Consider the following 12,465-nt stretch of genomic DNA (forward strand, 5'->3'; position numbering starts at 1 on the left):
ACAGCTTCATTCAAGAACATAATCACTCTTGCCTACAGGCTTTGAGTTACAAACACTCTCAGCTTTGACCACTGAGAAACACATGGTAACCTTCCCATATATTGGGAGGTTTACCTCACACACACCCCTAAAAATTCATTCTAGGAGGCTTCCAAAAACTAGGTTACAATAAGCTATTTATAACCTAATCACCCAACTGGATTTGGGCCTTCAGAAATCGCAGCAAACTTGTTCTTTGCTGTTACAAATTCAGCAGAAACTTTCTGCTACAAACAAGGCCTTCAATCCTAAAATCTCTCCATATATATCTCCTTATTTTGAGCCTATATTCCAAGACCTCCACAAATAATGCCACATAGGATTCTAACTAATTTCCACATATTAGTGTGCTAACAAATAGGCTATTTGTTAGGTTCCTTAATTGTAGCTTGGTTGTTGGTTTCCTGGATTTTAGCCTGAAAAAAATGCTGAAACAGAAAAACTAAACAACCTACAATATAGCATATGCTGTCAGGAATGAATGTCGCAACATTCAGTTTGACTTCCAAATCATTAACCATATGCTAAGTCTGTTTTTCCTGAAAACAGACTGTACAATTTGATGTATTGTACAGAACCAATCTGTCCATACTTCAGTATCAGCGTACATTAATAAATGTCAAAACATCCAATTTGACATTCACACATAGAGCCTTACATCAGGTCTGTTATCCTCTTGATAAGCAGACTGAGCTATATACTGAAATGTAGCAGAAAACCAATTTGCCTATTGTTCAGTAAATGCTGTCAATGAATGTCATAACATCTAGTTTGACATCCAGACAGTAGGCCTTATGTCAGGTCTGTTATCCTCTTGATAAACAGTCTGAACCTAAGTGCTGAGTTATAGCAGAACACCCACTGTTCTATTCCTCAGTATCTGCTGACAGGGATGAATATCATAATATCCAGTTTGACATTCAATAAATCCTGTATTAGCTAAACCTGCAGTACACTACTCAGAATGTCATGACATCAGCCAAGACATCAGAGTACAGCGAGATATTCTAACATACAATGCAGTCAAACAAACATCTCCACAGCATGTCATGACATCAGTCCAGACATTAGAATCCAGCTAGTGTTTTACCATACAATGCAGCCAATTAAACATCTACAAACCCCCCCTTTGGCAAATTTTTGGCTAAAACACTTTGGTCCCACAACAGAGTCCATAGCAGCGGAAATCTCACATCTAGCAAGAAATTAACCTAGCTAATACACTCAGAGTTGCAGCACACTCACACACATGGAAGTTAAATAAAAACTTCACATATCAGCACACATACAGAAGTGGAACACCAGCTGCAGCACAACCTTTGGAACCTCTGGATTAGAGGATCTTCGAACCTCTGGATTAGAGGATCTTCAATATCTGTTTAACACATAATCTGTTATCCTGGGGCATCACAGGTGTTTCTCCCCCTTTTTGTCAAAAATGTTGCCAAAGCAACACTTTAAATTACAGACAAAATTTAAAACCACTTCTTGATTTTAAAATAGAATTACACACAAATGTCAGACAGACAATCTTGATTTTACTTCACAGTTTTAATCAAGAATACCCCCTCTTGATCTTGCTTTACAACTTTGATCAAGACACCACCCACTTGATCTTGCTTCACAACTTGGATCAAGTAGTCACACACTCTTTCCTAAAACCACTGTCTTATCTCCAGTGGTAGCTTGACATCTAGCACCACTACAACCAAAACAACAGTAGATGGTTACTCCCCCTGTACCACACAACTGTAACACACAGGCTCATTCTAATATCATAATGAGACACACAACATCCATATTTCCTTATGACTGTAAGTTTTGGAAGGAAATATCAATATTGTCCAAGGCAATGTCATGACATCCGGTCAGACATTTTTCTGCTCACTCAGCCTTGACACACACACCACATCATCCCACTAACTAACAAGGTGCCACATAGACCACAAGCTTGATGATTACGTCCAGCGCAAAGACAGAACTCCCCCTGTCATGAACAACCAACTCTCCTCTTGAAACTTGGAGATCTCACATGAACATATCCAACACCCCAAAGTTGGACCTTCACATACTTCCTGATTCAAAGAGAACCCAGACCACTTGATGAATGGAAAACATAAGACGCATCTTCATGTCTTCAAGAGAACACCCTCTGTTCAACCCTCTTGGCTGAACACATCCACACTCTGTGTCAATCTCTCTTCTAACCAGAACAGAAAGCCACTTCACAAAGTGTTCTAACATTAGTTAGGACATCCTTCCCAACATAACAAATAACACCATCTGATAGTCTTCAGATATCATTGAGTCACCAGCTTGATCCAAAAGAACCCAAACATAAATTGGGACATATACATTGTCATCCCATTACAAGAGATAATCTTTCATAGATAGTTCAGAACTTCTACCACAAGCTCCAAGAGATGAATAGAAAACACCTCCTTTTGTCTTCAACTTACTACTTTTCTGCTCAAACGTAATTTGTCTCAGACTTTCGTCAAGAATAATCAGCTGCCATATGTTGATTATCTTGATTCTTCGAACTCACTTCTGAGATGGACCAAATGCCACTGGTTGATTACCTCCTTCATGAATCCTCATATGAAAAAGTCAAATGCCATTCTTTGACCTCTCCACGTTTATCAGACCTCTCCCAAAGATATTCTGACCTTCCAAGTGAAACTTGAACTTCTAGCTACATGTTGAACAAAACTTAGATTTTTTAAGACATGAACATGTAACATCCTTTCTATCCAGCAACTCCAAAGAACTGCAACGAGAACGACCCTTTTGAAGTATCCAATCTACAACCCTATAGACCCTTCTATCTCAAGTTGATGTGTCACTTCACCAACTAAGAATCTGATGTTGAACCAAATGTCACAACATTGTGTTTTGACATCTAGCTATTGAATTCAGCTCCTTCTTCTGCCACTTGAAAGAACTTCCTCCCTTCACAGAACAAGAGTTCAATGTTCTCATAGACTTGATTATGGAACCAAGTTTGAGTAAACAACATCCATCCTGCAGGTTTGCAGTTAAGTCATCCAAGCTCACACCTTGATGAATCCCTGCTTCTTCTCCAAAGACATCAAACACTCTGATGCATGAGTCTTCAGAAGGACCAGTTAGAAACTCACCCTTCAGCTATACCAAGGATTCCACATCCTAAAGCAAGGCTGTTTCCATGATGTCAAGACTGCTGCCACTTATTCTTGACTCCACAGTGTGCATAAGCTGATGCACTTCCTTACCCAGATCAGAAATAAACTGATCCAAGTAACCACCATCAAGACTATGATGTCTTCTTCTTCTTGTACATACCAAGGCTGAACATGTTTCTTGCCAGGAAACCTTTTTAGAGATCATATGCTTTTGCTGCCACCAAAGAGATAGATCATAAACCCATGTACTATCCTTCCTGTGATTCTGCACAGGGTCTTGAAGAAGAGATGTTCCAACATCTTTAAGAACATCAGTTATCTTGAGCTCCAAGGATAATCAATTACATACTTGTACTTGGCACAAGTTGACATTGATCTTAAATCCTTTCCCAATATTCCTTTCAGATACTTCCACCATAAGATTACTTTGAAAATACTCTTCTAGTGTCAACATCTTCTGCTTGCAAGCACTTCAACAGTGTTGAAAATCTTCTCAAATTAAATTCACTCTTGGGAATGAGAGAGATGAATTCTTCCTTGCAAATGTGTCACACAACCACAAGAACCCATGTGACCCAGGTCAACAGCCAACCAGACCCTAGGCTGACCAAATGTGAGGAGGTGAACCAAAACTCCCCCTCAAATTAACAATCATGGAAACTTCATACCAATATCCATGCACTGTACAGACATGTCTCAACATGACATACACCATCCCTACCAGTGGCACCTAACTCTATGAGTTATACCTAGACATACTCCAATCACACCAATCAGACTTCAGCTGACCATAAGTACTAGTGAAAGACAACAACACCAGTCCATAGTAGATATGCATTGCCAGAGCATACTACCTCAACCAACCTCTGAATCTTCATATTATCACTCCTTGAAAGAACTGCCATTTCTGATCGTGGTGTTTGAATAACAAGATTTATGGTCCCAATCCCCTTAAATGGAATAGCAGTCAGGTTACCCTATTATTGACTTCTATCATCCAGGGGACTTGTCTTCCAGTACACCATAGTACTTCAGGAAACAACTATCCAACCCTGATCAATCTACATGAATAAGGCACACAGCGGGGATTGCACAGTGTCACATCTCAACCAGCTCCACTTCTAGAGATTAGACTTCTAAAAGTGACCTTCTTGAGCACACACACAGTTGACCCTACCCTTGTCAACTTAGCACACACAGATGTCTCCTCTTCCAGGTCAGGAGTAGGTTTCAAACCAAGGTATTCCTTTGTTTGACTCCTAAAAACATCTGCTATTCAACCAGTAGCTGCATGCTTGTTGAACAACATGTTCTAACATCACATAGAACATTAGTTTAACCTCCTTGAAGCAGGTCCTCCTTGAAAGTCTTCAAGGTCTTCATATACACTACCCAAGAGAGTACAAGAATCAGTGATCAGGTGATTCTTACCAAGAAGAGTGGACTTGATGAGACTCAAGTATCTTTGACGTCTTCAGTAGCCTTTCATCCACATGGGGGGGAACTACATCAGAGTTTGAGTTTTGCCAGGTATTATGCAGCGGAAATCATAATACACCTCAACCTATCAACATGCATTTTACCAGATCAGCCTCCAAGACCATACCAAGTTTGAATGTGATTCAATACTGGCACAGCTGTTCCACACAAAGGTCAATTGCCAACCTCCAGAGCCAGGTACACACCATTCCCGTCATGAACAGTCCATCCACCTACTTCAAGGGACCATTCAGGGAAAACACAGAGCCTTTCACAGGTTCCAGCATCAGTACTAACATAACTCCTTGCAAGATACCAGAAAGTATCACCCATGGATCTCATCCAGAAACAGACAGGATGCCTGCTCTGATACCAATTGAAATTCTGGCGTAGTCAGAATTCAGATGTTCTACTCCAAGTAATGACATCTGATCTAACATTGTTACTAATACAGCAAGACAGTTATACAAATTACAACCTAGTACTGATATGAACACATTCACAGATGTCACAACATCTGCTACTATATCACCATAGAATGGAAGAACACCCAGTTCTGTCCATCTGGTACAAAGGGACAACAGAGATCAAACATAGCACTTACTTCTGTTGAGCCTGCACAGTTAACAGCATGATGTCTCAACATTGATTTGAACATCATCTGTTACAGCATTACAGGTTTACCTTATTTTATAACAGAAAATATTATAACATGCAGAAGGTAAAACACAAGTAATTGTTAACCCAGTTCGGTGCAACATCACCTACGTCTGGGGGCATACCAAGCCAGGAAGAAGATCCACTATCAGCAGTATTAATTCAGAGTTAAACTCCCCCGTTTACAACTCTTCACTTAATCCCTATCCAATGCAATCTATACCTAGGAACTCCTAGATAGAAACCTCCAGTTTCCATTCCTATCACAATAATTACAATGTAATGCAGAACATCTTGAACTTGCTTCACAGCTTCATTCAAGAACATAATCACTCTTGCCTACAGGCTTTGAGTTACAAACACTCTCAGCTTTGACCACAGAGAAACACATGGTAACCTTCCCACAGATTGGGAGGTTTACCTCACACACACCCCTAAAAATTCATTTTAGGAGGCTTCCAAAAAGTAGGTTACAATAAGCTATTTATAACCTAATCACCCAACTGGATTTGGGCCTTCAGAAATCGCAGCAAACTTGTTCTTTGCTGTTACAAATTCAGCAGAAACTTTCTGCTACAAACAAGGTCTTCAATCCTAAAATCTCTCCATATATATCTCCTTATTTTGAGCCTATATATATTTCAAGACCTCCACAAATAATGCCACATAGGATTCTAACTAATTTCCACATATTAGTGTGCTAACAAATAGGCTATTTGTTAGGTTCCTTAATTGTAGCTTGGTTGTTGGTTTCCTGGATTTTAGCCTGAGAAAAATGCTGAAACAGAAAAACTAAACAACCTACAATATAGCATATGCTGTCAGGAATGAATGTCGCAACATTCAGTTTGACTTCCAAATCATTAACCATATGCTAAGTCTGTTTTTCCTGAAAACAGACTGTACAATTTGTTGTACTGTACAGAACCAATTTGTCCATACTTCAGTATCAGCGTACATTAATAAATGTCAAAACATCCAATTTGACATTCACACATAGAGCCTTACATGAGGTCTGTTATCCTCTTGATAAGCAAACTGAGCTATATACTGAAATGTAGCAGAAAACCAATCTGCCTATTGTTCAGTAAATGCTGTCAATGAATGTCATAACATCCAGTTTGACATCCAGACAGTAGGCCTTATGCCAGGTCTGTTATCCTCTTGATAAACAGTCTGAACCTAAGTGCTGAGTTATAGCAGAACACCCACTGTTCTATTCCTCAGTATCTGTTGACAGGGATGAATATCATAATATCCAGTTTGACATTCAATAAATCCTGTATTAGCTAAACCTGCAGTACACTACTCAGAATGTCATGACATCAGCCAAGACATCAGAGTACAGCTAGATATTCTAACATACAATGCAGTCAAACAAACATCTCCACAACATGTCATGACATCAGTCAAGACATTAGAATCCAGCTAGTGTTTTCCCATACAATGCAGCCAATTAAACATCTACAGAAAGCAAGCATGACAATGGTTCACAAAGCTCTCAATCATCATATATGCCTCCCAAGTGTCTCAATTTTTCAATTTGATCAAGATAACCCAAAGGGCTTGAGGATTGTTTCCCAAGGAAACCCTAATTCAACTGTGTATTGACTGTGCCTTCTTCATGAAGCAACCTCAACCTATGATCAAATACAATCAAGGGAAGTTCTTTAATTCATTATTTTATGCATATATGAGCCTATTTGAGTGTCCTCAATCATTCATTCATCAATATTTGAAGGTTGGACTTGAGAAGTTGATCAGTCAATTCATCTAACTATTTTGAAGTCCACTGAGACCTAACTTTTGATGTGTTTGTCAAATGAAGATGATCCAAGAGAAACAATGTTCTTAAGATCCATATTAACAACTTTCATGTTCATCAAAAATCCATTTGAAACTTGGAAGGTCATGATTCATTTCAAAACATTATAGGTCATTTTGACCAAAACCCTAATTTTGGGTCAACTTCCCATTGGACCTAACTCCTTCATTTTTTATTATTTTTAGGTGACACCAAATGCATTGGAAATTTCAAGATGTCTAACTCAATTGTTATGTTGGAAAAAATTTCATAATCCTAAAAGAAACACATGTGACAAAAACAAAACATTATAGGTCACTTTGGACCAAAGCCATTGAAATGTGAGCAAGTCCAACTTAAAGTGCCCATAACTTTCTCATCGAAAATTCAAATGATGCAACACTTAAGTCGAAATTAATTTTCTTGAAAATATATACAACTTTGATGTTGAAGGTTTTATCATTTGAGGCTTGCATCATTGAGACAGAAGGGCTTGAAGTTGGTCCATTTTGGCAAAATTTCAAATACATGTTTTGTACCTTGAACTTCATGGCCAGTTTTCAATAATTTGCAAACTCCAAATGGATTTTTGTTCAAAGTGGTGAAGTTTTGGGGCTTGAAGTTTTTGTTCAAAGACCTTTCCATCCATTACCCACATGCTTATGTTTCAATTTTCCAATTGGCATTTTCGAAGAGGTGAAGTTTTGGGGCCAATTATGCATAACATGTTAAATCTTCTTGAACACTCCATTGCCTTGCCATCTGCACGTCCAAACTTCATTCATTAGTGTTCAGCATTCATTTGCAAGTGGTTTTGGGCCTCACATGCGCCTGTACAGGCCCATGCATGGAGGACCCAACTTCACATGCACACGAGTTCTTCACATCTTTGCATCAGCTGTGGCTATAAATAGAAGCTTCATTCCATTCAATTGGCAACCTGAAGGCGCCTGAAACTCTGCTGAATTGATTTCCTAACCTCTCACCAAAGGAATTTGCAATTTCACTTTCATTTTTCAAGTGTGATTTTCAACAACATGAGTTGATTATCATCACTAATTCCTAAGTCGAGCTCTCATACCAAGCATCCAGATCAAGCTGCAAGCAAATGATTGGTTGAATTGTGCTCTTGAAGGCTGCTCTACAAAGGTTTATTCTCCAACTGTTTTCCTTCTAATCTCTTTGAATATTGTGCATTGCTTGGTTTGATTGGAATTTCTGAAGTCCTCATTTGAGAGGCAAGCCCGTGGGGTTTTTATTTTGTGATTTGGTTAACTTCAGATTGAGTACCTTGTTTTTCAATCTCAGATTTCTTCTTCTATAAGAGTCTTGAGCAAAAACTAAGGTCACAGGGGTGATGTAAATAGATCGTGTGTTATAGTTGAGGTTTCAAAACCTGCAACTAGTGGCCGGAGGAGGCCTTCTCACCGGAGAAGACGGTGGTTTCCACCACCGTCCTCACGCGTCCAAACCCTGGCCATTAGATGATGAGTCTCAGATCTAATCTTAGCTGTTGACTGTTATGGCTTATTTTAATGCTGAATGCCACGCTGTTGACCAAGGTGTACCATACCTGCGCGCTTCTTGTTCCTTGGATCAACCACGTCAATTAATGAGCGCTGATCCAAGCGCTATGAATTTTTCTAGTTTTCTGAATTTCCATTTTATTTTCTTTTATTCCATTTTATTTTAAAAATTCATAACTTCTTTATTTGGAATTACAAAAATATGGGACCAGTTACAAAAAAATTCTCTTAAATTCTAGTTTCTTAAAATTATTTTTAATTATTTTTGTGATTCCATTTAATATTTTTTATGAATTATTTCTTTTCTGTTTTTTTAATTCATTTAAAATACCCTTTGATATTCAAAAATGTCAAAAATATTTTCTTAACATCTTTGGAAGATGATGAATCTATGAAAAATATTCTCATCAATTTCTTAATTGATTTGAGATTTATTTGAGATTTTAGTCCAATTATGTTATATTTCTCCATTTTTAATTTTTAAAAATAGTTTCTGTTTTCAAAAAATGTTGAGAAATTCTGTCAAACCTTGTTTGACCATATTAGACTTATGATGATCCAATTAGACTTATCCAAGTTGATTTAAATTGGATTTGAAGTTTGACCTTTATTTGTTCATTTTATTTTATGTATTATTTTAATTCCAAAAATTACCAAAAATATGTTTGCCTTTCTTGACCTCTAATCTTCATTTTACTTTTGTTTACCATTGATTGATGTTGATTCCATTCATGTTTGATCAATGTGTTTTTGTTATGTCATTTAACTTTTCATTTTCTACATTCCATTTCCATATTCATCTTCTTCTTTTTCTTTTGACCAATGAGTTAATGATTTGTGGTTAGCCTTGACATATGAGAGGCTTAACCTTCTTTGATCCAAATCAAATTCATCTTGATCAAAGTTCAAGTGAATTGCTTTGTGTCAAAGATAGGTTGCTTCTTGGTCAAGCAAAAAACCTAAAATCCATAAAAGGTCATTCTTCTTTTCTTTTGGCATGGCAAGTTGTAGGATCTTGGCTTACAAGTCATAGTCTCTAACTTGTGTTTATTTGCCTATAGTTTTATTGACCGGCCTCAGATAGGTGTGACGATTACATTAGTCCACTTACGATTGCTTAACATAGCGCTAAATTGCCTTATGGCACACTAACACTAACTACTAATGACTAACTTTTAATTCAAGCATTTAATTCTTGCAATTTACTTTAATGCAATTTAATTTTCTTGCTCATTAATTCATTTGTCTTTGCCCTTTGCTCACTTGAGCTCATCTTTATGTTTATGCCATTTGCCTTTTCGCTCACTTAAGCATATTATTGTGTATATACTATTGCCTTGTGTTTGTTTTGTTTTGTTTGTATGAACCAATGCAAACGGAGAAAGGACTTAGAATTAGGACCTTACCTATGCTAAATGGAGTTTCAAGAGCAACTAGGCCTCATGCCTTTAGAATTCTAAAATTGTTGAAGAGCAACTAGGTCTCATGCCTTTAGAATGCTTAAACTTGAAAATTGAATTGAAAGGACCCCTATTCTAAACTCACCCTTGTCCATTATTTCTATTGCATTTTGGAACTTTTTGATTTGTTTGTTCTTAGGTGGTAGGGATCCCAACTAGAGCCAATTAGAAGGACCATTGTCATGAGCATCCAAGATAAGAGAGACAAATCCAAATTGGAGGATCCTAGGAGCTTGATTGATTATTTGCTTGATTGCTTGAGTTAATTGCTTATTGCTTTCTAAGTCCAAATGAAATGAGCAACTTGGATCATCTTTATGATCTCAGGAAGGAACTCCAAGGGTTTTATTTCTCTTCCCTCATCTTTGCATGTTTATGACCTAGCCATTCTCTTCTTCTCTCCACTCTAACCCAAGCCAAACTTATTTTGTGCAAACATTGACATTTTTTTCGAAATTAGAAACCTAGGCACTACGCCTTTGATCTTTCAAACTCTTTTCATAACCTTTATTTTGAATTGAACTTTAAGTCAACTTTGACTTTGTTTTGTGAATACTTTTCATTTGTAAATACAACTCACTCAAATTGTTTTTGTGGTTCCAATGGCCACTTTTGCCAAAGCTTTTCATAAACATTAGTTATTAGGTTTGAGTTATCATAGTGGTTGATATAAACCTCACCTATATCCTTAGTGATTGGACTATAAGTCTACCATACTTATTATAGGGTGGATCCCTTACTAGTATGTTGAAGTTCTCCTCACATGGTGGATTTGTGGTTTAGGTTGAGTTTTTTCCCTTTGATAACAAAAGACCTTAAGGCTTTTGACCAATCAATTCACCAACTTATTTTGATATTTTTACCCATAACTACGAGGTTTTGATCCTACCTTTGTGATGGTACGTAGGCAATGGGTTTATCCATTCAAACACAAAAATTATAAATAACTGGTATATTCTCTTCTCATCTCCCCAATCTTGTTTGCACAAATATTTTTCACAAATACCAACCTACCATACAACATTTGCAAAAAGGGCTCCCTTAGAGTACTAAGGATGTTTTGGATGCTTAACACCTTCCCATTGCATAACCAACCCCCTTACCCATATCTCTGACATTTTTATTCGTTTTTGATTTGATAAAACTTCTCGGTTTTTGTTCGCTTTCTAACTTTTCCTTTGGATAAATAGAAGTTCGGTGGCGACTCGAATTGTATGATTTACTTTTGATTTAGTCAATAAATCTAAAGGTAACGAATACCCCACTACAGAAAAGTGGCGACTCTGCTGGGGAGTGAATGGCTTTGCATTAAGGATAGGTTGCTTCTTGGTCAAGCAAAAAACCTAAATCAATACAAGATCATTCTTCTTTTCTTTTGGCATGGCAAGTTGTAGGAGCTTGGCTTACTAGTCATGGTCTCTAACTTGTGTTTGTTGCCTATAGTTTTATTGATCGGCCTCAGATAGGTGTGTCTACTACATTAGTCCACTTACGATTGCTTAACATAGCGCTAAATTGCCTTATGGCACACTAACACTACCTACTAATCATTAACCTTTAATTCAAGCCTTTAATTCTTGCAATTTACTTTAATGAAATTTAATTTCTTGTTCATTATTCATTTTCTTTTGCCCTTTGCTCACTTGAGCTCATGTTTATGTTAATGCAATTTGCCTTTTGCTCACTTGAGCACATATTTGTATATATACTATTGTGCTTGTGTTTGTTTTGTTTGGGTGAACCAAATGCAAATGGAGAAAAGGACTTAGATTTTAGGACATTACCTATGCAAAAATGGAGTCAAAGAGCAACTAGGCCTCATGCCTTTTGAATGCTATAAAATAAGAAAAATGTCAAAGAGCAACTAGGCCTCATGCCTTTAGAATGCTTAATCTTGAAGAAGGCTTGGAAAGGACTTAGTTCTAAACTCGCTCTTGTCCATTCTTTATATTGCATTGTGGAACTTTTTGATTTGTGTGTTCTTGTGTGCTAGGGATCCCAAACTTTCCAAGTAGAAGAACCATTGTCATGAGCATCCAAAGTGAGAGATACAAAAGCCAATTGGAAGATTCCTAGGAGCTTGAATGATTGTGTGCTTGATTGCTTGAGTTATTTGCTTATTGCTAGATAACTCCAAAGGAAAGGGACCAACTTGGATCATCACTATGATCTCAACAAGGGAACTTCATTGTGGTTTTATTTCTCTCCCTTCATCTTTTCATGTTTAGGACCTTAGCCGTTCTCTTCTTCTCTCCACTCTAACCCAAGCCAAACTTTTGTGCAAACATTAACATTGTTTTCAAAATTAGAAACCTAAGCATTATGCTTTTGATTTT

Source organism: Lathyrus oleraceus, chromosome 4 (genome assembly GCF_024323335.1).
Source record: "Lathyrus oleraceus cultivar Zhongwan6 chromosome 4, CAAS_Psat_ZW6_1.0, whole genome shotgun sequence".
Taxonomy (NCBI): domain Eukaryota; kingdom Viridiplantae; phylum Streptophyta; class Magnoliopsida; order Fabales; family Fabaceae; genus Lathyrus; species Lathyrus oleraceus.